This window comes from Kogia breviceps, chromosome 3, assembly GCF_026419965.1.
Source record: "Kogia breviceps isolate mKogBre1 chromosome 3, mKogBre1 haplotype 1, whole genome shotgun sequence".
In the NCBI taxonomy this organism is placed as follows: domain Eukaryota; kingdom Metazoa; phylum Chordata; class Mammalia; order Artiodactyla; family Physeteridae; genus Kogia; species Kogia breviceps.
Window position 1 is genome coordinate 167,112,212 of NC_081312.1, and position 22,395 is coordinate 167,134,606.

The 22,395-nt window shown below is 39.8% G+C and overlaps 1 protein-coding gene and 1 non-coding gene across 6 annotated transcripts in view; one reads left to right on the top strand and one right to left on the bottom strand.

Annotated features, from left to right (window-relative positions):
* Nucleotides 1–22,395, top strand: part of CELF2 (CUGBP Elav-like family member 2) — an 838,781-nt gene that overhangs the window by 58,708 nt on the left and 757,678 nt on the right. The gene's annotated exons all lie outside the window — the stretch shown is intronic.
* On the bottom strand, nucleotides 14,790–14,861 carry TRNAE-UUC (transfer RNA glutamic acid (anticodon UUC)). The gene has a single exon. It is a non-coding gene; the product is annotated as a tRNA-Glu (tRNA).

The following is a 22,395-nucleotide window of genomic DNA, read 5'->3' on the forward strand; positions in this document are numbered from 1 at the left end:
AAAGATGCTCAATATTGAGGTCCAGACTAAAGGGTTGAAATTCTTTCAGTTTCCCCTGCTGAGAATAAGAATGGATTCTAGGCTCATGGAAGGTCTAACAAGTCCACCCCTGGGAGATGAGTCAGGGAGGAGCTGGCAGTCAACAATGATCTGGGAGATAAACCCTGATAGATCCCTACTGTCCAATTCCCCTTTTTATATGCACCATCCAGTTATTTTAGGCCACTGAGTTGTAATGCAGTTTATTAGGTTACAACATTCTTTAGTGACACTCAAGGCTTGACTATACATACATTTTTCAATGGATATCTGGGAACATTTTTGATACTTTACTGCATTTAAACTATATCCAAGAGTGGGTTTGTTTGCATATGGCCACTTACATCCAGGGTACTTCAGCTTTTATTGATTTAATAGTCAGAAGCTAGGTTGTCCCCACAATTTGGAGGCATCGTACTATAGTGCTGTATACAGTTAACTGTATATTGCCGGGGAGCTGGTGAAATATTGTTAACTTAGCATAAAATCAGCATAGGAGACCCCCTCAGCCTCTACCAGCAAAGCTGCCATTTCCCAGAGGCAAAATAAGAAGTTGTTCCTTGTAGTGGGGCTGGGGACACCATGCATCCCCTTGACCTCTATCCAGCACTTATTCACGTCACAAGTATTTCTTGAACACAATTCTTCATTGACACTAGGGATGCAATCAAAGGAGACATAGCACACCCTCTGCCTTCCACTGCTGGTGGACCAGGTGCAATCTGGATGGTGGAGTGATGCAGACATGAGGTCAGAGCCTCCAACACAGCAGCTCAGGAATTACCCATAGTTTCCATTTAGCAAGGGAAAGACTTAATATTTCAATCTGGTTGGACACTCAAAACAACAAGAGTGTCTCACACCTGTGAATGGCACGGTCCAGCATCCAGTGCATGTCCTTCAGCCAGAGAAGTTGCTACAGCCCCAGAATTCTGTAGATAAACTGTATGTGATAATGACTAAGGCAGATTTAGTTTCAGTTTTGCACAGACAAATAGAAGTTGTACACAAAGGTAGATCATCTCTGTGTTCCTATTTAGTCCCATAAGGCTTTCAAAGAATGAAGTTGTCTACAGACAGCTAGTCCTTAAAATAATAAGAAATGTGGAAAGATCAAAGTAAAATAAAATGGAAGGAATAAGAAAGAACTAGAGTGCCAAAGAATATGGGGACTCTTGAGAAACATTTTGCTTTTGAGCTAAATAGGTTTTTCAGAGGGCAAAGTTCATCATAGACGTTTGAAAGAGTATGTTCCTTCTGGGTGTATGTGCGTGTATATGTGCCTCTGTGTGTGTGTGTGTGTGTGTGTGTGTACATAAATCTAAAAGAAGAATAATCTTCTCCTAGGAGATTCAGGGATCCCGAGGCTGCCATCAGTCCCTGATTAGCATGAGCACAGGGTGCACAGACTCTTGAATAGATGCACAATTATTATCAGCACAGCATTGAGATACGGGGACTGTGGCCATTGCTGTACTTTGACCACACAAAACTGCCAAGTGCATTGAAGGCAATCCATGACCTTAATTTTAAGTTGCTTCAAAGAAGATTTTTGCGTTCAGAAATAACGATTTAGGAGACAGTCTTTAGAAGTGATAGAATTTCTCTCCCCGAAAGCTTCAGGAATGGGTAAGTGGCTTTTTAAAGAGATTTCAAACACTCCTTTCTATTTTCTACCACAGCAGTATTCAAATGATGCCTCACACTCTGAGAATGTGAGCATATTCCTTTGAGCTAATGAATTACTAGGATAGTTTTGAAACTTTGGATGAAACTTTAGAGTTTTTGTTTAGAAGTATAGGCTGCGTATTTCTCAAGGAGAGGGGCAATGCCTACCACTTATTTAGTGCCTAGAGGCCTAGAAAAGTCTCATATGGACAACAAATGTTCAGTCCTTGTGTGTGTATGTATGTTTGTGTGAATATGTGTATAATGTCTCTGTAATGTCATTGTCCTGGCGCTAATAATGATGTGTTAGGAAATGGTACTATATATCTTTGTTGCTCGTCTTTTTAAAAAATAGTTTTTTTAAAAGCTTTTAAAGATTTGCTTAATGGACTTATTAGGTTTTTAATCTTGTTATTAACCAAGTATACACCCCTTTCTCCTCCAACTATCACTGCAAAGACATTCTAGACTCAAAAATAATAGGCTGTCACATGCAAAACAATATTCTAATCAAACATCACTGTGATTCAATATATAAAAATTTCCCTAAAGATCTCTTTTCTGGAATTAAAACTTCAGATAGAGTTATATGGAGAAACACCACAAGGAACGTTACAAAAGAGCAAGTGGGACTGGTCCTCTTACCTTTCTGATGATTTCTTGGTAAGCTCCTCTGTACACCTTTAATGATTGTTGTTTGAGAGGCTCCTCTCTGTCATCTTTATTTGTCTCTCCCCCCATAATCTTTTGGGGTGACTTCATACAAAGCAGACACTGATGGCTTCTAAGCCAGCCCTTAGATCCAAACATGTATGTCCAGATGCCTGCTGGACACATCCATTTGGATGACCAACACACCTCTCACACCACAAGTCCATTCAGAGCTCATCACCCAACAACCCTACTCTTTGCCACTTGCTATTTTTCTTTTTACTCAATAAATGTTTGCTGAATAATTGAATGGATGATCTTCATTAATTGCTAAACGAATGTCATGTAGAAGAGAAGTACTTATTTCTACATATAATGACACAAAGAGGATGGATCCTTTCTAAATAGAGTTGGTTCTTCTACTCTTTCTGGAAATCACAGGCTAGACAACCACTTGGGAGCCAGAATTCTGGTCCCCCAGGCAAAGAATCAAGTCCTAAGCTAGGACCAGAGGAGGCTGTGTTAAACTTGCACCACAGTTTATAAATCATCTGTGGCATTTTGTTTTGAACCCTCCAAGCAAAATGTTATGGTTTCATCACAAGCTAAAAGAGATCCAGATGTGTTTCTTTGCACACACACTTACATCAAAGGAAAACAAATTGGTTAATATTTGGCTGATCATCTTCTACCACTGTGATACTTAATGATGTCACAGTCCAATGATGTTTGAGGCTGTGACTCTGGCCTATTCTTAATTAACCAAGCTACAGGGTAGAATAATGTGTTAATGCATGATGCTCCTTTTAAAAAGAATATACACCATAGAGTATGTGGAATTTATTTGATTTTTTCCAAGTGAGTCCAATACTTGGGTTCTTCTAAATGATGCTTGTATCTCTTCTGTGAGTCTTGAACTTCTCACGTGGCTGGGGCCACAGAGGGTATTCTGGTGAACATCCGAGGAATCTCGAACAAGTGATTGAGGGCCCAATTATTGCTTCCAATGCATGACAACAGTTCTTCACAGACAGAAAAATAATGTTGCTTACATAGCTGTTCTTCTCAGGGGTTTAGACACCCTTGGGAGTAAGTAGATGGGTGAAACTGTCATGAATGAGTCACTAGGAAGCATCCTAAATGGCTGACCCTTCTGTGACTTGTCTCTATAATCTTCACTCAAGAAAAGCTTTCATATCAAGGAAAGTAGCAAATTGAGTCTATGACAAGTATGCAGAGATTTTCCACTAAGTTTTGATGGGATTTTTCATGCATTATCTTATTCAGTCTCCAGAGAAGTTAAATGACTTGCCCAAGATCACACAGTTAGTTAGTGGATGCTCTCCAATTACAGCCTAGGCCTTCACACATCTATCTCATTGTGCAACCTCCCTAAACAAACCACCTCATTGGGTTTTGTTTTGTTTTTTTTCCCCACATATGCTTTTTTCTTTAACGTCTTTATTGGAGTATAATTGCTTTACAATGGTGTGTTAGTTTCTGCTTTATAACAAAGTGAATCAGCTATACATATACATATATCACCATATCTCCTCCCTCTTGCATCTCCCTCCAACCCTCCCTATCCCACCCTTCTAGGTGGTCACAAAGCACCAAGCTGATCTCCCTGTGCTATGTGGCTACTTCCCACTAGCTATCTATCTTACATTTGGTAGTATATATAAGTCCATGACACTCTCTTACTTTGTCCCAGCTTACCCTTCACCCTCCCTGTGTCCTCAAGTCCATTCTCTACGTCTGCATCTTTATTCCTGTCCTGCCCCGAGGTTCTTCATAACCTTCTTTTGATTCCATATATATGTGTTAGCATACGGTATTTGTTTTTCTCTTTCTGACTTATTTCACGCTGTATGATAGTCTCTAGGTCCATCCACCTCACTACAAATAACTCAATTTCGTTTCTTTTTATGGCTGAGTAATATTCCATTGTATATATGTGCCACATCTTCTTTATCCATTCGTCTGTCCATGGACATTTAGGTTGCTTCCATGACCTGGCTATTGTAAATAGAGCTGCAATGAACATTTTGGTACATGACTCTTTTTGAATTATGGTTATCTCAGGGTATATGCCCAGTAGTGGGATTGCTGGGTCCTATGGTAGTTCTATTTTTAGTTTTTTAAGGAACCTCCATACTGTTCTCCATAGCGGCTGTATCAATTTACATTCCCACCAAAAGTGCAAGAGGATTCCCTTTTCTCCACACCCTCTCCAGCATTTATTGTTTGTAGATTTTTTGGTGATGGCCATTCTGACTGGTGTGAGGTGATACCTCATTGTAGTTTTGATTTGCATTTCTCTAATGATTAGTGATGTTGTGCATCCTTTCATTTGTTTGTTGGCAATCTGTATATCTTCTTTGGAAAAATGTCTATTTAGGTCTTCTGCCCATTTTTGGATTGGGTTGTTTGTTTTTTTTGATATTGAGCTGCATGAGCTGATTGTAAATTTTAGAGATTAATCTGTTGTCAGTTGCTTCATTTGCAAATATTTTCTGCCATTCTGAGTGTTGTCTTTTTGTCTTGTTTATGGTTTCCTTTGCTGTGCAAAAGCTTTTAAGTTTCATTAGGTCCCATTTGTTTATTTTTGTTTTTATTTCCATTTCATTAGGAGGTGGGTCAAAAAGGATCTTGCTGTGATTTATTTCATAGAGCGTTCTGCCTGTGTTTTCCTCTAAGAGTTTTATAGTGTCTGGCCTTACGTTTAGGTCTTTAATCCATTTTGAGTTTATTTTTGTGTATGGTGTTAGGGAGTGTTCTAATTTCATTCTTTTACACTTCACTGGGTTTGATTTCAACTCACAGGTGCTTGAATTTTCACAATTTGAGACATGTCCCCTTTTTTCATGGTCACAAAGCAAATACACCAGGAAGGGGTAAGTAAATTTAGGGTCTCTGGGAGTAGATGATGATAAGATGGAAGATATAAAAATAAAAGGCACACATTGTCTGGAGGGCAAAAAGAAGGCAGGAGTGAAGACTTCATAAGGTGCTCCTGGGATAGTAGACACCTTAGCCTTCCTTGCTACTGTGTGGGCAGCTAGTGGACATTGACATCTAATATTAACATGGAAGGTTTCCTGTGAAGCAAACAATAGTTACATAACAAGAGTTTAGTCTCAAGCTTAGAGAACTGACTCTTGAGCTGAAGAAATTAATATGCTAATCTTCCCCTCTTAAACAGCAGGAGACCTTGGGGATGAGGAATTCCATAGCACACACCCCATGCAGGAGTCTTCAATGCTGGCTTGTGTCAGTGCTGAATTGATGTTCAGGCCACACTGGTTGTGATTCATTCCCTTTATGTACTGAGTGATGATCATTACTATGGCATCACACTCCTGAAAAGACTTTTGTGCTATTGCACTTGGCAGCATTTGTTTAAGATCCTTTATCACCTAACAAGGGAAACAAGAACACAGTAGTTCACTTATGACTCATTGGCATGGGGGGTACGTAATGAGAGGAGTATATTTTGATCTTAAAAGGAAGATTTTATCCTCAAAAACTTTATTATGATTATTATTAGTTTTATTTTTTTAATTTTATTTTAATTTATTTTTTTAACATCTTTATTGGAGTATAATTGCTTTACAATGGTGTGTTAGTTTCTGCTTTATAACAAAGTGAATCAGTTATACATATACATACGTTCCCATATCTCTTCCCTCCTGCATCTCCCTCCCTATCCCACCCCTCTGAGTGGTCACAAAGCAGAAAGCTGATCTCCCTGTGCTATGCAGCTGCTTCCCACTAGCTATCCACCCTACGTTTGGTAGTGTATATATGTCCATGCCACTGTCTCACTTCGTCACAGCTTACCCTTCCTCCTCCCCATGTCCTGAAGTCCATGCTCTAGTAGGTCTGTGTTTTATTCCCATCCTACCCCTAGGCTCTTCATGACTTTTTTTTTCTTAGATTCCATATATATATGTTAGCATACGGTATTTGTTTTTCTCCTTCTGACTTACTTCACTCTGTATGACAGTATTAGTTTTATTTTGATACTCGTATTTACCCAGGAGTATCCGTCATAGTTCAGCCAAGAACGGTAATTGAATGAAGAATTGATTTTTATTGCAGCTAATAAAAAGCAAGTCATTATCATTACAAATGGCCTATAATTACAGTTGTCTGGGGACTGTCTTATCAGCCTGAGTGGGATAGAAAGAAGCTAAGATGTACAATAACACATCCTCATCTATGAGTTAAACTTGTGTGCTCCTTAATGGCATGTAAATTAGCATTATAGCAAATTTAGTTCATTTCACCCTCCTGGACAGAGCCTGACACTGGTAATGAGTGATATTTAGTAGACATGTCATTTATTAGTACACTGTAACATTCAGAGGTGCGTATAGAGTATGCCTGGTGTTGTGTTCTTTCTAGTGAGTGGAGATTCTGTCAGTCTTTCACATCAGGGCTTGGTTCATAAAATTTTAAGCAGCTGTCATGCTTATTTTGTAGAGCAGTCTTGAAGATTAGTAAACTATTTGCTAGCCATATTTTGGAGACCCTATATTTCTAAGAACCTGTCTTCCAACCACCGTTCTCATCTGGTTCCTTGGTGAACAGCTAATGTGAATGAAATCTACCCCTGTCCCTGATGGAACACTAAAGAATTCCAATGTAAGGATAATAAAAGCTCTTTATCCCAGAGTCATCCTCACTGGCTCTGAACCAGACACCAAGGCTATGCCAACATCTCCAAGCTGTGGCATAGCTCATATCTCAGGACTAGTCTCCATTCGCAACACAATGTCCAAGGCCTGTAGAAGCTGAACAATTTCTGGAGCTGCTTATCTGCCTTGATGGGAAAGAGAGGGATGTTTCTTTTCTTTCCCTACTCACCACCCTCCCCTCCATACACACACACACACACACACACACACACACACAAAGGCATATAATCCAGGGCAACTCTTTCTTTGAGTGTCGAGGGGCCCTCTCTGCCAAACAGGTTGAGAATGCAGGGAAGGTGAAGACAGATGGGGAGGGGACCATTCTCAGTTACTGTACAACCATCACATTTTGATACCTGGTTACTTACAAAGTTGTTTGAAAACAGTGAGTGCTGAGATGGGCTGGGTGTATTGGATGAGGAAAGGTTTCTGAAACAGCAAATACAGCATGCTATTCACTAATTCTTATTAAAAGCTATTTTCAGTGTTGAATTGGTACTGTTCTTTTATCCCAGATGCAGACCAGAATGGTCTCTTTAATGTCATGTCTTCAAATTACATAGGAGTGAACCAGAGGGTGGACCTACACATGCAGCTGATGACTGCTCTTGGTATTTATAATGCAAAATAGCTAATTAAGATGATGGTCAAGTGGTAGTTTTCTGCTGATATTAGCACAGAAAATCATGGTTGTGTCTCTGTGTGCTTTTACCCTGTACAGTATCATCAAGCTGAAAACTAATGGTCAATTTCAACACCAGATCTTTCAAAAATAAGCTAGCCTTATCTTCTAAAAAAACACATCTATAAATCTACAGGGACAGAAAATAAATTAGTAGTTGCTATGGGATGGGAGTGGGATTGAGGGTAGGGGAGTAGAGGGAACAATAAGTGACAGCTAATGAATATGCGGTTTCTCTTAGCAGGTGATGGTTAAACTGTGGTAATGGTTCTACGACACTGCAGATATACTACAAATCATTGAATTGTACACTTTAAGTTAGTAAATTATATGATATATGAATTATATCTCAATAAAGCTATTAAACATGTTTTATCAAAAGCAAACAAAAATGCATTTGACTTGACATCACCTACGATCATAAATCATCTCGTAAACTGGTACTCCTTTAAGCCACAGTCTCTCAAGGTAGTACATCAGGATTATATACATCAAAATCAGCTGGGGACACCTTTTAAATTTACAGATTCCTTGACATTACTCTGGATCTACTGGGCTTAACTCCAGGAATCTGCATTTTATCAATGATCCACAGATGATTTTTGATCAACACTGCGATTAAGAATCACTCTCTAAAACAAAATGGAGCAACTGACCGAAGTCTTTTAATGTTTTTATGATGATGAAATAACCAACACGCACAACATTGTAAAGCAACTATACTCCAGTAAAAATTAATTTTAAAAAAATTTTGTATCTATATGAGATAATGGCTGTTCACTAAACGCATGGTAACATTTCATGAGGTATGTAAATCAGATCATTATGCTGTATGCCTTAAACATGTACAGTGCTGCGTCAATTATATCTCAATAAAACTGGAAGAAAAAAATCTAAAAAAATAAAATAAAATAAAATAAAAATAACCAACACAAATAGTCCTATGAAAGGAACATGCTGTTTACCAGGCTCTGATATCTGACCTCAGATCCTATTCTGAACCACTCTTTCTGGCACCTCTTTAGGCAGCTCTGGACTCTGACATGAGCCACTCCTGAATCTCCCACACTCGGCCAGCTCTGCCCAGTCCATAAGGCACTAGGCAGGGCTGGCTCCTCACGTAGGGTTGAAGTATCCTTATCTGTGAATTCTGCAGGAGTAGGAGGCTAGTGATTATGTTCCTTGAGTTCAATTTCTTTCTCATTTTTTGTAAAAAATTTTGAATCAAAGTATTTTAATCACCTATACTAAGGTTTCCTGTTACACATTGTTTAATTGGAAATTAATCATTTTTAGAAAGAAGATAAGATATCAACTGTGATAATAGTTAACACCCTTTGGTCCCATAGCAAGCCAGAAACAACTGGTGGTCACAGGAGGCCCCCAGCACATCACGATGCCCCAAACCCTCTCATGGCATTGCAGTTGCATGAATGGCTCCACCTGCCCTTCCTCTGGAGGAAAGCAGGCAAGCAGAGAGTTGACTGAGTGTTTGGAGATCCATACATAAAGATGACTAAGAGTGTAGAAAGGGCACAACATTCTAAGTCTTAAGTATTCTGAATTTGCCTAATAGCCAATGCAGTAAAGGATACTCAAGTTCCTTAAAAGACAGGCAGCATCTTTTCAACCCTCACTGTCACAACCATGATTGAGAAGTACTGGAATGGGTAAGGTCTTCTCAATAAAGTCCAGTTGATGCTACTCTATAACTCCCTGGCCATACATTTGGAAAGTTTTTAGAAATCATTTGTTCCAATCATTTAATTAAAATTAAGCCACATATCTGTTTGAAAAAATTATAGGCAGATGTCAAAAAAGTTACTGCCTATCTTTTCTTCTAGGAGTTCTATGGTTTCAGGTCTTACATTCAAGTCTTTAATCCATTTCAAGTTTATTTTGGGGTATGGTATAAGAAAAGGGTCCAGGGGCTTCCCTGGTGGTGCAGTGGTTGAGAGTCCACCTGCTGATTCAGGGGACACAGGTTCGTGCCCCATTCCACGAAGATCCCACATGCCACAGAGCAGCTAGGCCCATGAGCCATGGCCTCTGAGCCTGCGCATCTGAAGCCTGTGCTCCGCAATGGGAGAGGCCACAACAGTGAGAGGCCCGCATACCGCAAAAAAAAAAAAGGGGGGGGGGGGTCCAGTTTCATTCTTTTGCATGTATCCAGTTTTCCCAAAATCATTTATTGAAGAGACTGTCTTTTCCCCATTATGTAATCTTGCCTCCTTATCATAGATTAATTGACCATATGAGCATGGGTTTATTTCTTGATTCTCTATTCTGTTCCATTGATCCATATATCTGTTTTTGTTCTGGTACCATACTGTTTTGATTACTATAGCTTTATAGTATAGTTTTAAGTATGGGACCATACCTCCAGCTTTGTTCTTCTTTCTCAAGATAGCTTTGGCTATTTGGGGTCTTTTGCACTTCCATACAAATTTTAGGATTATTTGTTCTATATCTGTGAAAAATGCCATTAGTATTCTGATAGGGATTGCACTGAACCTGTAGATTGCTCTGGGTAATATGGACATTTTAACAATATTAATTCTTCCAGTTCATGAGTATGGTATATCTTTCCATTTATTTGTATCATCTTCAGTTTCTTTCCTCAATGCCTTATAGTTTTCAGAGTACAGATCTTTCACCTCCTTAGTTAAATTTTTTCCTAGGTATTTTATCCTTTTTGATGCAGTTATAAGTGGGATTGTTTTCTTCTTTTCTCTTTATGATAGTTCATTATTAGTGTAGAGAAATGCAACAGGTTTCTGTGTATTAATTTTGTATCCTACAACGTTACTGAATTCATTTATTAGTTCTAATAGTATTTTTATGGAATTTATGGGGTTTTCTATATATAGTAGCATGTCATCTGCAAACAGTTTTACTTCTTCCTTTCCAGCTTGGATACCTTTTGTTTCTTTTTCTTGCCTAACTGCTATGGCTAGGATTTCTAATACAATGTTGAATAAAAGTAGCGAGAGTGGGCATCCTTGTCTTGTTTCTGATCTTAGAGGAAAAGCTTTCAGCTTTTCACCATTGAGAATGATGTCAGCTCTGTATTTATCATATATGGCCTTTATTATGTGGAGGTATGTTCCTCCATACCTGAGGCAAAGAAAACAAAACCAAAAATAAACAAATGGCACTCCAGAAAGCTTTTGCACAGTGAAGGAAAGCACTAACAAAACTAAAATGCAACCTACTGAATGGGAGAAGATATTTGCATTGGTATATTCAGTAAGGAGTTGATATCCAAAATAAAAAGAACTCATACAGCTCAATATAAACAAAAAAAACAATGTAATTAAAAAATGAGCAGAGGCCCTGAATAGACATTTTTCCAAAGAAGACAAACAGATGGCCAAAAGGCACATGAAAGAGTGCTCAACATCACTAATCATTAAAGAAATGCAAGTCAATACCACAATGAAGTATCACCTCACACCTGTCAGACTGGCTGTTATCCAAAAGACAGGAAACAGCGATAGTTAGCAAGGATGTGAAATAAAGGGAACCATGGTACACTCTTGATGGGAATATAAATTGTTGCCACCACTATGGAAAATAGTATGAAAGTTGCTCAAAAAACTAAAAATAAAACCATCATACTATCCAGCAATTCCACTTCTGGGTATTTATCCAAAGAAAATGAAAACACTATTCTGGAAAGATATATGTACCCCTGTGTTCATTGCAGCACTATTTACAGTAGCCAAGATATGGAAGCAACTTAAGTGTACATCAATAGATGAATGGATAAAGCAGATGTGGTATATACTTATATATACAATGGACTATTACTCAGCCATAAAAAAGAATGAAATCTTGCCATTTATGGAAACTTGGATCGATATTATACTAAGGGTAAGTCAAACAGAGAAAAAAATACCGTACAATTTCACTTATGTGTGGAATCTAAAAAACAAAACAAAACAGAAAACAGAAATAGACTCATAGATACAGAGAACTAACTGGCAGTTGTCAAAGGGAAGGGAGTGGAGGGAAAGATGAAATAAATGAACAGGATTAAGAAGTACAGACTTCCAGCTATAAGATAATAAGTCATGAGGATGTAATGTAGACATAGGAAATATAGTCAATGCTATTATAACAACTTTATATGGTGATAGATGGTAGTTGGTCTTATTTCAGTGATCATTTCATAACGTATAAAAGTATCAAATCACTATATTGTACACCTGAAACTAATATAATATTTTATGTTAATTATAACTCAAACAAAAAACAAAAGTAAACACATCAGCAAAGATAGAGAGCCTTGTTCTTGGGATGGTGATTGACAGGGAGGAACAGATTGATTTGGCATATATGTAGAACTCATTAATCTTCTTCAAGTACATTCTGGGGAAACATGGAGTTCTCTCAACAAGCTGTTACCAAACAGCACTTTTATTTGTACAGTTGGAATCCTAACAGTTTAAGTGGAAATCACAAGTTAAGGGAGAGAGGCATACTCTCCTGTGATAAAGTTTTCTGTGATTATACAACTTGATATTATAAGCAGCACAACAGGATTTAAACAATATAACTATGTTGTTCCAGTTGCTGCAGTCTTAATATCTAAATAGATTCTTAATAACTAAATAAAGTCAGTCTTAGCTATCACTTGTTAAATGTTGATCCTTGTCTGTTAGTAAATTTCCTATCTCCTTTAGGGATCACATGTTTGTATTTCAGAAAGAAATCATTTACTCGCTAGAGATCTGGGAGCTTTCTGAGCTATCTTGGTACATTACTGGGAGATTAGATGCTACAATAATACAAAAGGCAAAAAGATAAAATGGAGGTTTCATTTTCTTGAAGAAAGAAAGAAATCAGTCAAAATAAAGCAAATTTAGAGCAGCCACCCTCAAGTAGACACCTTCCAAATATTGGTGGGAGATTTGGGCTGATGGGAATTTTCATGAACTTAGCATTTCTGGCTTTGTTCTTTCTCTGAATGCTGTCTCTGCAGATTTAAATCCATCTCATTTCAGAATGCTGGATTTGTAACTGAGAAGAAATAGTGCAGATGGCTAAATTATCCTTACTTGTTTGAAACCATGACAACTTACCATAATATAGCTTTAAACACCTGAAATTAATTAGAGAGGTTACATTTGAATGTGGAGAGTATGATTTACAGTATGGGCTTAAATACAGAGACATGTTTTGATTTTAGTTTGTCATTTATTATTTTAGCTATAAATGTTGATCAAACAAACTTTGTTTTATCTTTTGATGAAGACTATTTTAAGGGGCAGTGGAAAGGGCAGACTGTCCAGTATTTAGAGCATATAAATTTTTGAAGAACCAGAAAAATTTTTCTTATAATCATATAAACCTTTACTGATTATTATGGGAAGATAGGAAAGTACACTCGTAATTTTTAAGTACCTTCTAAGGATCATTATTTTTTTTACAATAATACTCTCTGAACTTTATTATAGGTCCTTCAAGAGCTGAGGCTAAGTCTTGTTAACTCTTCACCTCAGAGTAACTTATAAAGAAAAGCACAGTCTTGTGGAGTCAACTTGAATCCTAAATTCACAGCTGACTAGCTGTGTGACCTTGGGAAAATGGCTTAACCACTGTGATACAGAGGGCAGATCCACAAATGAGGGAGAAATAGGATCAGAAATAATGGGACACAGACTATGCCCAGAGAGGGATAGCTCTTGGAGGAAATAAACAATTGGTTAGGGTTTAGGTGTTTTGAACCTGAGATGCTGGTGGGCCATCCAGTAAAAGATATATGGCAGGTGGTGGGAAATTGAGGTCCAGGAAAGAACTAGAGTATACAGATATATACTTGGATGTTACTGACATATAATACTTGGATTTTTGAAAGTGAATGAGATCATCAAATTTCATTCCCCTTCTTTCAAGTATAAAGAAAAAGAATAACTCTAAGGATATCATTGGAGAGTTGAAAGATCAGTGGCAATGAAAGAAACCAAGAAAAGACAATCTGAAAATAGAAGGAAAATCAAGATACTACCATTTCACAGAGTGTTTGAATAGAAGAAAGTAGACCAGAAGATCAAATGCTTTAGAGTGATCAAAAAAGATCAGGACTGGAAAAATAAAAGGTAAGAGGTTAGGAGTAAACGTAATAAGAAAAAGCAGACACTAAGTATAGACACACTTCTAAGAAGTTTAGGGGAAAAGGAGAGGTAAAAAAATAGCACAGTGATTTGAGGCAATCTAGAGAACTTCTTTTAAAGTTGGGAAACCAGAATATGTTTGTTGATGGGGCAAAGAGCTCAGTGAGAAAAAAGAAATTGATTGAGAGAGTTTCTAACAAACTCAGTAGGAAATAAGGTGAGGGACACAGAATTAGGTTAACCTTGGAAAGGAGAGAATCTTCATCTGAGCCAGAAGGAGAAAGGATAAAGGGAAATACAGATAAATTTTATGGCATTCACTAAATTGAAAATATGGACCTTATGCTTCAACTCAATTTCTCTTTCCTCACATATCTGTTGTTCTGTGCCTGTCTCGCACCCCCCCCCACCTCCATATACACACACACACACACACACACACACACACACACACACACTTACCAGATTATCAAGTAAAATCCTATCTTTGGGAAAAAAAATGTGTTCATTTTTAAAAAAATGGTTAACTTCAGGACACTGATGTGTCTCTTAGAAAGAATCCAGAGGTTATCCTGATACATAATTATGGTCTGAAAGAGATGATGCACTCAGAAATGGGGGCAACTTTATTCTTCCCATAGTAGGATTAGGCATCATATAGAATACTTAAAACTTGAAAGGACCTTTAAAGGTCTTCTTTATAAACAGTACAGTGTTAAACAAATTGTAGCTATATATGCTCATATTATAAATGAATTAGTTTAATACCACAGAACTGCTTCCTAAGAAAAGTTTTAGGAGAAGGAAAAAAAATCTATTTTCTATAAACTAAATCTGTGATATCAGCCCTAGCATATGTTTGGAGAGATCCATTTTACCCACTTTTTTTTTTTTTTTGGCCACACCTCACAGCTTGCAGGATTTTAGTTCCCCAACTGGGGATTGAACCCAGGCCACAGCAGTGAAAGCGCTGAGTCCTAACCACTGGACCACCAGGGAATTCCCCCATTTTACCCATTTTTTGATCACTTCCTGTTCACTTCATTGGTGAGCTAAGGACTTCTGCCCTAGGGTTACAATGGTGGCTCTGAACACAGGATGCCTGATACTGGACAGAGGAAATCAACTGCAGTTTGTTAGACACATATATTCACAGCCTGGAGGAAGAAGACACTTCATGCCACACAGGGCCACATGGCAGTTACATTTGGGAAGAGAACAATTAGGGGCTGTGGGAGCCAGGCTTTTTAGTATCAAAAGGGTGAGGTGCCCCTGGTTCCAATGGGAGGACCTGATTGGCTTGTTTGAATAATTCCATGGGCTGGCAGGGAACTGAAATGCACTAGTACTCAAGGATGAGCAGGAATTGCCCCTGGTCCCTTTGATAAGGAGGGTTGTTTGGCTAGGGGACCTCATCCATAGAAGCAGGGTGGGGAGGGGAACTTGTGGCTAGGCCATTTGAGGCCCTCCTGACTTTACCAAATGTCAAGGCAGCACATAATTTTGAGCCTTACTTTTATGCCTTATGCCACACCTACAACATAAGCAAATCCATGGCATAGTCATGTTATAATGGGATTTTGTTGGAATTTGTGGTAACTTAATCGTTATGCTGGAGGAGGGAGGTGGGGAGACATCAAGGATGCTTTTGGAGTCTCACTGGAGTGATTCCTATGAATGATACTTCATGTACTTTCGGCATACACAGTTTGAGAGAACCTCCAAAGAGAATTGGCCATATAAATACCTACTAATGCTTTTGGTCTATTTTGAAATGGCATCTTCTCTGTAAGCATATCTTTTTTCTCTACATGAAGTCTTCCTTGCTGAGGAGAATTTAATGAATCCCAAGCCACTGATTAGATAACAAGTCGGTTTTGTGGCTGGTAACACTCATTATTTGCTCTAATTGTGACTCCAGAAACAGGATTCCTGGTTTAACTCATGGCTAAGAGTATCATTCAGGGTCCCAGCAGGTAACACATGCCACAATCCAGCAGGGCCATTGAAAAGTGTTTGATGGTGGATGCCGTCAGAGACAGAAACCACGCCAGTTATTTTACAGAAAGAATTTAATATAAGGATGTGTTTACTGGGTAGCTAAAACAGTAAAAAGGGAACACAAATAATCACAGAGGACAAATCAGCTGCATGAAGCAGCTTCGGCAGAGGGACTATGGGAAGCAATTGAAATTATTAGAACATAGAAAATTAGAGAAGGGACCTCATGGGGCAGGAACCAGACCTCTGAGGAGGGGGCTTCCCTGGTTGGTGCTGATGGCTCTTGAGGGGGTGTGATGATGCTGGATCTGGAAGTTTTGAAAAACAAACTGGATTCTATTTTTTCTGCTACTGAAACAAAATGCCGCTGCCATAGTGAAAAAGTGAAGGTGCCATGATGCTGAGAGGAACAAGAGGCAAAAACAAGAGAGAAAATTCCTTCTTCTTCCTCCAGGCTCACATCTCCCTCAGCACAGAAGAACCTAACAAATAGCTGTGGCTGTCTCAGAGATGCAAAGCAAGCCCTGTGTCACAAAGCAGGATACGGGGGTTGGGGTGGAGGTGAGTTTTGACACTGAGAGTCAAGAGCCTTACAAGCAGCACGAGAGTATTCAGAAAGGTTGGACAGCATTAAGGGAAACTAATGCAATGTTCGAAGAATCTCAGGGATGGCAACAATTGGTGGAGTCATCAGGCCAATCCCAACATTTGAGAGGCTCATGGAGACCCACCTACCATATGTCTATACATATTTCAAAGTTATACATTAAGCAAACAAGCTGTGAAATAAAATATATTCTATCCTCTTACCTTAAAAATATCATTTCATGATAACCTGGAAGCTGGCTTTGAATTTATAATCTTGGAGTTCTATTGGAAATTTGTGGCATAGGGAGAGCCAGCAATCCTTACCCCTCAACCATCAGCCTGTCCCCTCACTTTTCTTCCCACCCCCAGCTCTGTACTGACTCTTGAAGGGGTCCCACATGCATGAGTCTGGACAACCCTACCCACATAACCTAGCTCACTTCACTCCCCCATAAGCAGCTGAGCCTTAACCACTCCTTGAACCTATGGGTGAAAACATTGAGTGCATGATAGACCCAGAAATAAGGCCAGCAGAACCTGCAGCTAGGCTTGGAGCCATATGTGCAGAAGTAATTGGAGTCCCTCGTACTCGGATCTTGATTGAGAAGGGAACAGTGCATGCACTCCAGGTGGCATGGTGCCTTGTCCCGAAGGGACAAGGAGAGGGGATGGGGAGGGTTATGACCAAGGGGGGAAAAGCAACACCCTCTAAACTCTAATGACAATGCCCAGAAGCCCTAATGACAGAACAGGAAGCCTTATCATCAGTAGGCAAGAAGGAGCAAGGAAAGAGAGTGGTCACCAGAAAATAAGAGGGTCATCACAGGAAGGGGTCATCTGACAGAGGCTGTGGCCTTCAGAGAGGACCGCTGCCAGGGCCAACCAACCCTCTGCCTAATAGGGAGGTAAGCAGAATATAAATACCCCCATCTTCACCTCCTCCTTCCCTCTGCTCTCCCGCCATCATCTCCTATTGGCTGAACCCAACTGGAAGCCAAAGAGCAAGAGTCCAGACAATGCAGCTCACAGAGCTCAACGTCCTGGGAAAAAAGGAAGTTGGAGAAAGGCAGAGAGTGGATCTGGAGGGGCGAGCGGAGGCGATGAAGTACGTCTGGTGCACCAATCTCTCCAATATTAGTTTCTTCCTATGCCCAGTCCCAACTGTGTATGGTTGAACCCCCTACATCTCCCTCTCTCTCTGCCCTCCTGGCTTTCATCCATTATCTGTCACCAGAGTCTCCTAATGTCAATCTTGTGTGCCCCCCAAAGAGCCCAGCCTAGTCATGATGTAGTCAGGGGTCAAATTTCTAGTCCTGAACATTCTGAAGAAAAGAAGAGAGATGAGTAACCGTTTGGTTTGGAGACCAGATAACCTTGAAAGAGCGATGCATGCTGAGCACAGGGGAATTACTCAAGGAAATAAAAAAATGTCCAGGGAAGGAAGTTGATCATGATGACAATATACCACTGCCCTTTATCCTACTAACTAGAAAGAAGCACATTTTTCTCTTAGTCTCTTCATCTCCTTATTAGTTCTGATTTCCATTTGTATTTTGTTTAACCTTTTTGTTTGGGTGACATCCTTTTTTCAAGCTTTCCCAAATCTTTTTAAGACAAAAGTAGCATATAAATGTATATAATAAATAGTAGCAGGACAGTGAATGGTAAGTTTGTGCAATGCTTCTCAGAGGTCTCATGGCCACTGATTCATAGCAGAATCATCCTTGTAAAAAGACATGGATTTCTGGTGCAAATTCCAGGTTTCTGGGATTTGACCCAACGTTGATTCTCAAGAATCACTGATGACGTGGTTAAGAGTAGAGATCCCAGGGTTATAGAGTAGCTATGAGATCTAGGGAAGGTTTCTTTACCTCTATGAGCCTTATTTTCTTATTTAGAAAAAGAAAAAAATAACAGCAGCTCTTCTGTAGGGTTTCAGTAAAATATCAAAAGAGATAGTACATGTAAATGGCGTTAGTACCATCTTCATCTATCACCATTAGGGACCAGGATTTAGTCTTTGCGCTGGGTTTCTGTGGAGTTGGCCGCTGTGGAAGGTAGCCCTTTGCTTGACTAAATATGGAGGGAATCTCAATGGCTCTGTCAACTGAAAAAATAAATGCACAACCTAAAAGTTGAGAATTATGTTTTATTTGGCAGACAAACCTGAGGACTTAAGTCCAGGACACAGCATCTCAGATAGCTCTGAGGGACTGCTCCAAAGAGGGAAGGGAGGAGCCAGGATATACAGGAGTTTTTACAACAAAGACCAGGTGTCTGAACATCAAAAGATTACAGTTAAAGAAAACAAGATATCTCAAGTTAAGGACTTTAGCGCTTTTCTATGTGTGGGAAGATACAAGAGTCTGGGCTCACTGAAATCATTCCTTTGATATGCACCTCAGCTATCTGAGGCAGGTGTCCCGTGCTTTCTCATCCTGAGTCTCCTCAGGATGAACCATCGGGGGTAGCTGTAATGTAATGGCTCAATGGCTGCAGCATCCTTTGTTTACTGATACATAAGGCAGGCAACATTTTTTTCATTGAGAGGTTTCAAAAAGATAGGATCCTCCCATTCTATGCTAATTTGGGAATTGACTCACCCATTAGGGTTTCACTCATCATAATTGCAACAAAAAAGTTGGGACAGGCATTTCAGCCCCATTCTGCAGATGGCAAAGGCAAGGCATGGAAGGGCACACTGCCTAATCCAGGGCTGTGTGATGCTTGGCTCCTGTAGCTATACAGAAAACTCTGGAACTGCAACTCTTGAGAGATTATTTTTATTATTGCATTGTGCCACTGCTTTTACTCAGCTTGCATTGAGAATGCCTCCTAGTTAGAAATTGTACCACCAGGCATTAGAACTCTGTGCAAAGTCCATCACTGAAAAAGGCTGAGGCATAATAGAACACATTTGAAATAGCTCAGCAAATACACATGTTCAGTTACAGAGCATTCAAAGTAAATGACTTGGCTACTTGAAGCAGAAAGTAAGAAAATAAGCCTGGCTAAATAAGGGAATCTTTTCTAGATTTTTCTTTCTTTTCCCTGAGGTACTCAGGGAAGACTGCCAGGTGTAGTTCTAGCAAATTTTAGGAAACAGATTATTTCAAGAGGTAAAGAGAGAACTTGTCTGGCTCCCTTGTGTTTTGGGGGGTTTCCTTTGGTTTGGTTTGGTTTGGTTTGGTTTTTAAGTAATATTGATACTCCATCTCTTTCCAAAAATCATTGAAACAGCAATCATTCCTCCTGCTCCAGTGTCTCAATTTTGAACAGAGTTGGTTTAAGAACCCTGCAACTTCTCTTGCTGAAAGGTGAAGAAAGACTTCGAGGTGAGGTTTTAATTCTGTGTCACAGCCTAAATTGTTTCATTGCAAAGTCTGGGAGCGTGTGTGTCAGCACACACAGCATGATACATCGCCCCCCAAACCGAAAACCCAAGGAATGGGTTCAATCTAATGTGAGACAAGGATGGCGGGCTTCTGGCTCTTAACACCCACATTATCCTTATCTCCTGCACGCAGTTCCAGGCTCAGGGCTCAGAAACTGAGATCCTCTCAGGAACTACTTGCTTCGGGGGATGTTCACAATAGCCATCAAGAGAAATCTCACAGCTTGCCTATTTTCCAGCAAAACATCTAAGCCAGGTCTGCCTTTTGACAGAGAAAAGGGGCTTTTTAACATTCCTAAAATCTTGGAGATCTGTCTCCCCACACAGTGATTCATGACTAAAGAGGAGGTTGTGGAACAGCAGGGAAGGACAGGTTGTTGATCCTCTCCATCCAAATTGGTGAATGTTACAAGTGATAAACTCTTCAGATAACTTCCTGATGAACAGAAAAAGAAAGTCTGAACAGGGAGTGCTGTGTTCCTTCCGGGAAAGGAGGAAAGTGTCCGTCTACTTCCACCCATAATTAAAACAGATGAAGCTACCAGGACTGCGGCCACTGTGAGAATCCTGGCCTCAGTTAAGTGGATGGAAATTCATGGTACTGATGTCCATTTTCATGAATCCTCCCCCCACAATCACATACACATCCTAAGGAATTCTGTCTTTGTTCTAGCCCCTTTGTGTTTATCCAATGCCTGCTGAAGTTCCCTGTTGCCCACTTAATTACCTACCCACTTCACTACCCCAAAAGATCCACACATGTGAGGTCTTTCTCAAGCCTTGCTGATGCCAGATTTATTTCCAAGACTCTTCCTAGGTTCATAAATCTTACATGCTAATTTGGGTTAATTTGTGAATAAATGTCAGTGGTTTCAAGTGCTGCCTCTGCAGATCAGATTTACATCTTACTAGGATGTATACCTGCTGATGCAGGTTAAAGGAAGGAGTAATGGGACAATGAACTTCACTGGAACAGGGCTGTTAAAAATAGCCACCACTAGCACTTTGAATAGATAATACTCTGGGTGCTTTAACGTGTATCAAGTCATCAAACTTGCATCTACCCTATGAGGCAAATCCAGTAATCATTCCCATCTTACAGATGAGGAAACTGAAGCAGAGTGTTAAGTGACTTACTAAAAACCACACAGCCAGCAAGTGTTGACACCTGAATTCACTACAAAGCTACAGTCATCAAAACAGTATGGCAGCAGTCCCCAACTTTTTGGCACCAGGGACCTGTTTCATGGAAGACAACTTTTCCACGGGGGCTGGGGCATGGTTCGATGGTTCTGGCAGTAACACGAGCTATTGCTCAGGTGGTAATGCAAGTGATGGGGAGCAATGGGGAGCTGCAGATGAAGCTTTGCTTGCTCGCCCACCACTCACCTCCTGCTGTGTGGCCCGGTTCCTAACAGGCCACAGCCCAGGTGTTGGGGACCCCTATGACACAAAAACAGACACAGAGATCAATGGAACAGGATAGAAAGCCCAGAAATAAATCCAGGCACTTATGGTCAATTAACCTATGACAAAGGAGGCAAGAATATACAATGGAGAAAAGACAGTCTCTTCAACAAGTGATGCTGGGAAAACTGGACAGCTACATGTAAAAGAATGAAATTAGAACATCTCTAACACCATACACAAAAATAAACTCCAAATGGATTAAAGACCTAAATGTAAGACTGGATACTATCAAATGCCTAGGGGAAAATGTAGGCAGAACACACTTTGATGTAAATAACAGCAATGTTTTTTGGATCCAACTCCTAGAGTAATGGAAATAAAAACCAAAATAACTAAACACAGGTAAGCATGGTTCCAGGGCCCCATGCTTAACTGCTCTGCAGCACGATGGAAAAAGAAATTGAGGGGCATGTGGCAAGAAATGAAGATCAGGCAAATGAGAACAAAGGCTATATATTCAGAGTTTTCTATAGTAAAAGAGTCAGCCATCATTTTTCATGATTTTACTGAAACTCAAGGGCAGGGAGAGGAGTGGAAAAGCTTTATAGAGGGGAAAAAAAAGGGCTTCAGGGATGTAGGCTGCTTGGGAGCTGCTGTCAAGGAGAAGCTATAGGTGGGCTAACTAGAAGTCATCCTATGTGATTGTTTAGAGGTTCATACTTGGCTTTCCCTGGTTGGTCCCAAGTTGGAAGCAGAGACAAAAATTAGAAAAGCTGTCAACTGTTGATCAAGTCCTGGTCATTTTAGGCTAATTGTTATCAGGGCTTTTTGTTTGTTTGTTTCCTGGACCATTTACTAGAAATAGTGGTCTGACTTTTTTTTTTAATGAGACTGACATGAATAGCTGGTCACTCAAGAGAGTGAGTTGGATTCCTGGACCGGTTGCTGCAGATAGGGGGTCAGAGTTCTATTTTTCACATGGTCTGGCCATTGTCGGTTTATATATTCAGTCTCTCAGGCAGAAGAATCTTCTGGAATCATTCTTTTGTCCCCAGAATGGAAGGAGGCCTCCCTCTGGAAAGGAGCCCTCCCGCTGACAGCAGATTCTTTCACCAAGACAAGTTTGTGAATTAGGTTGGA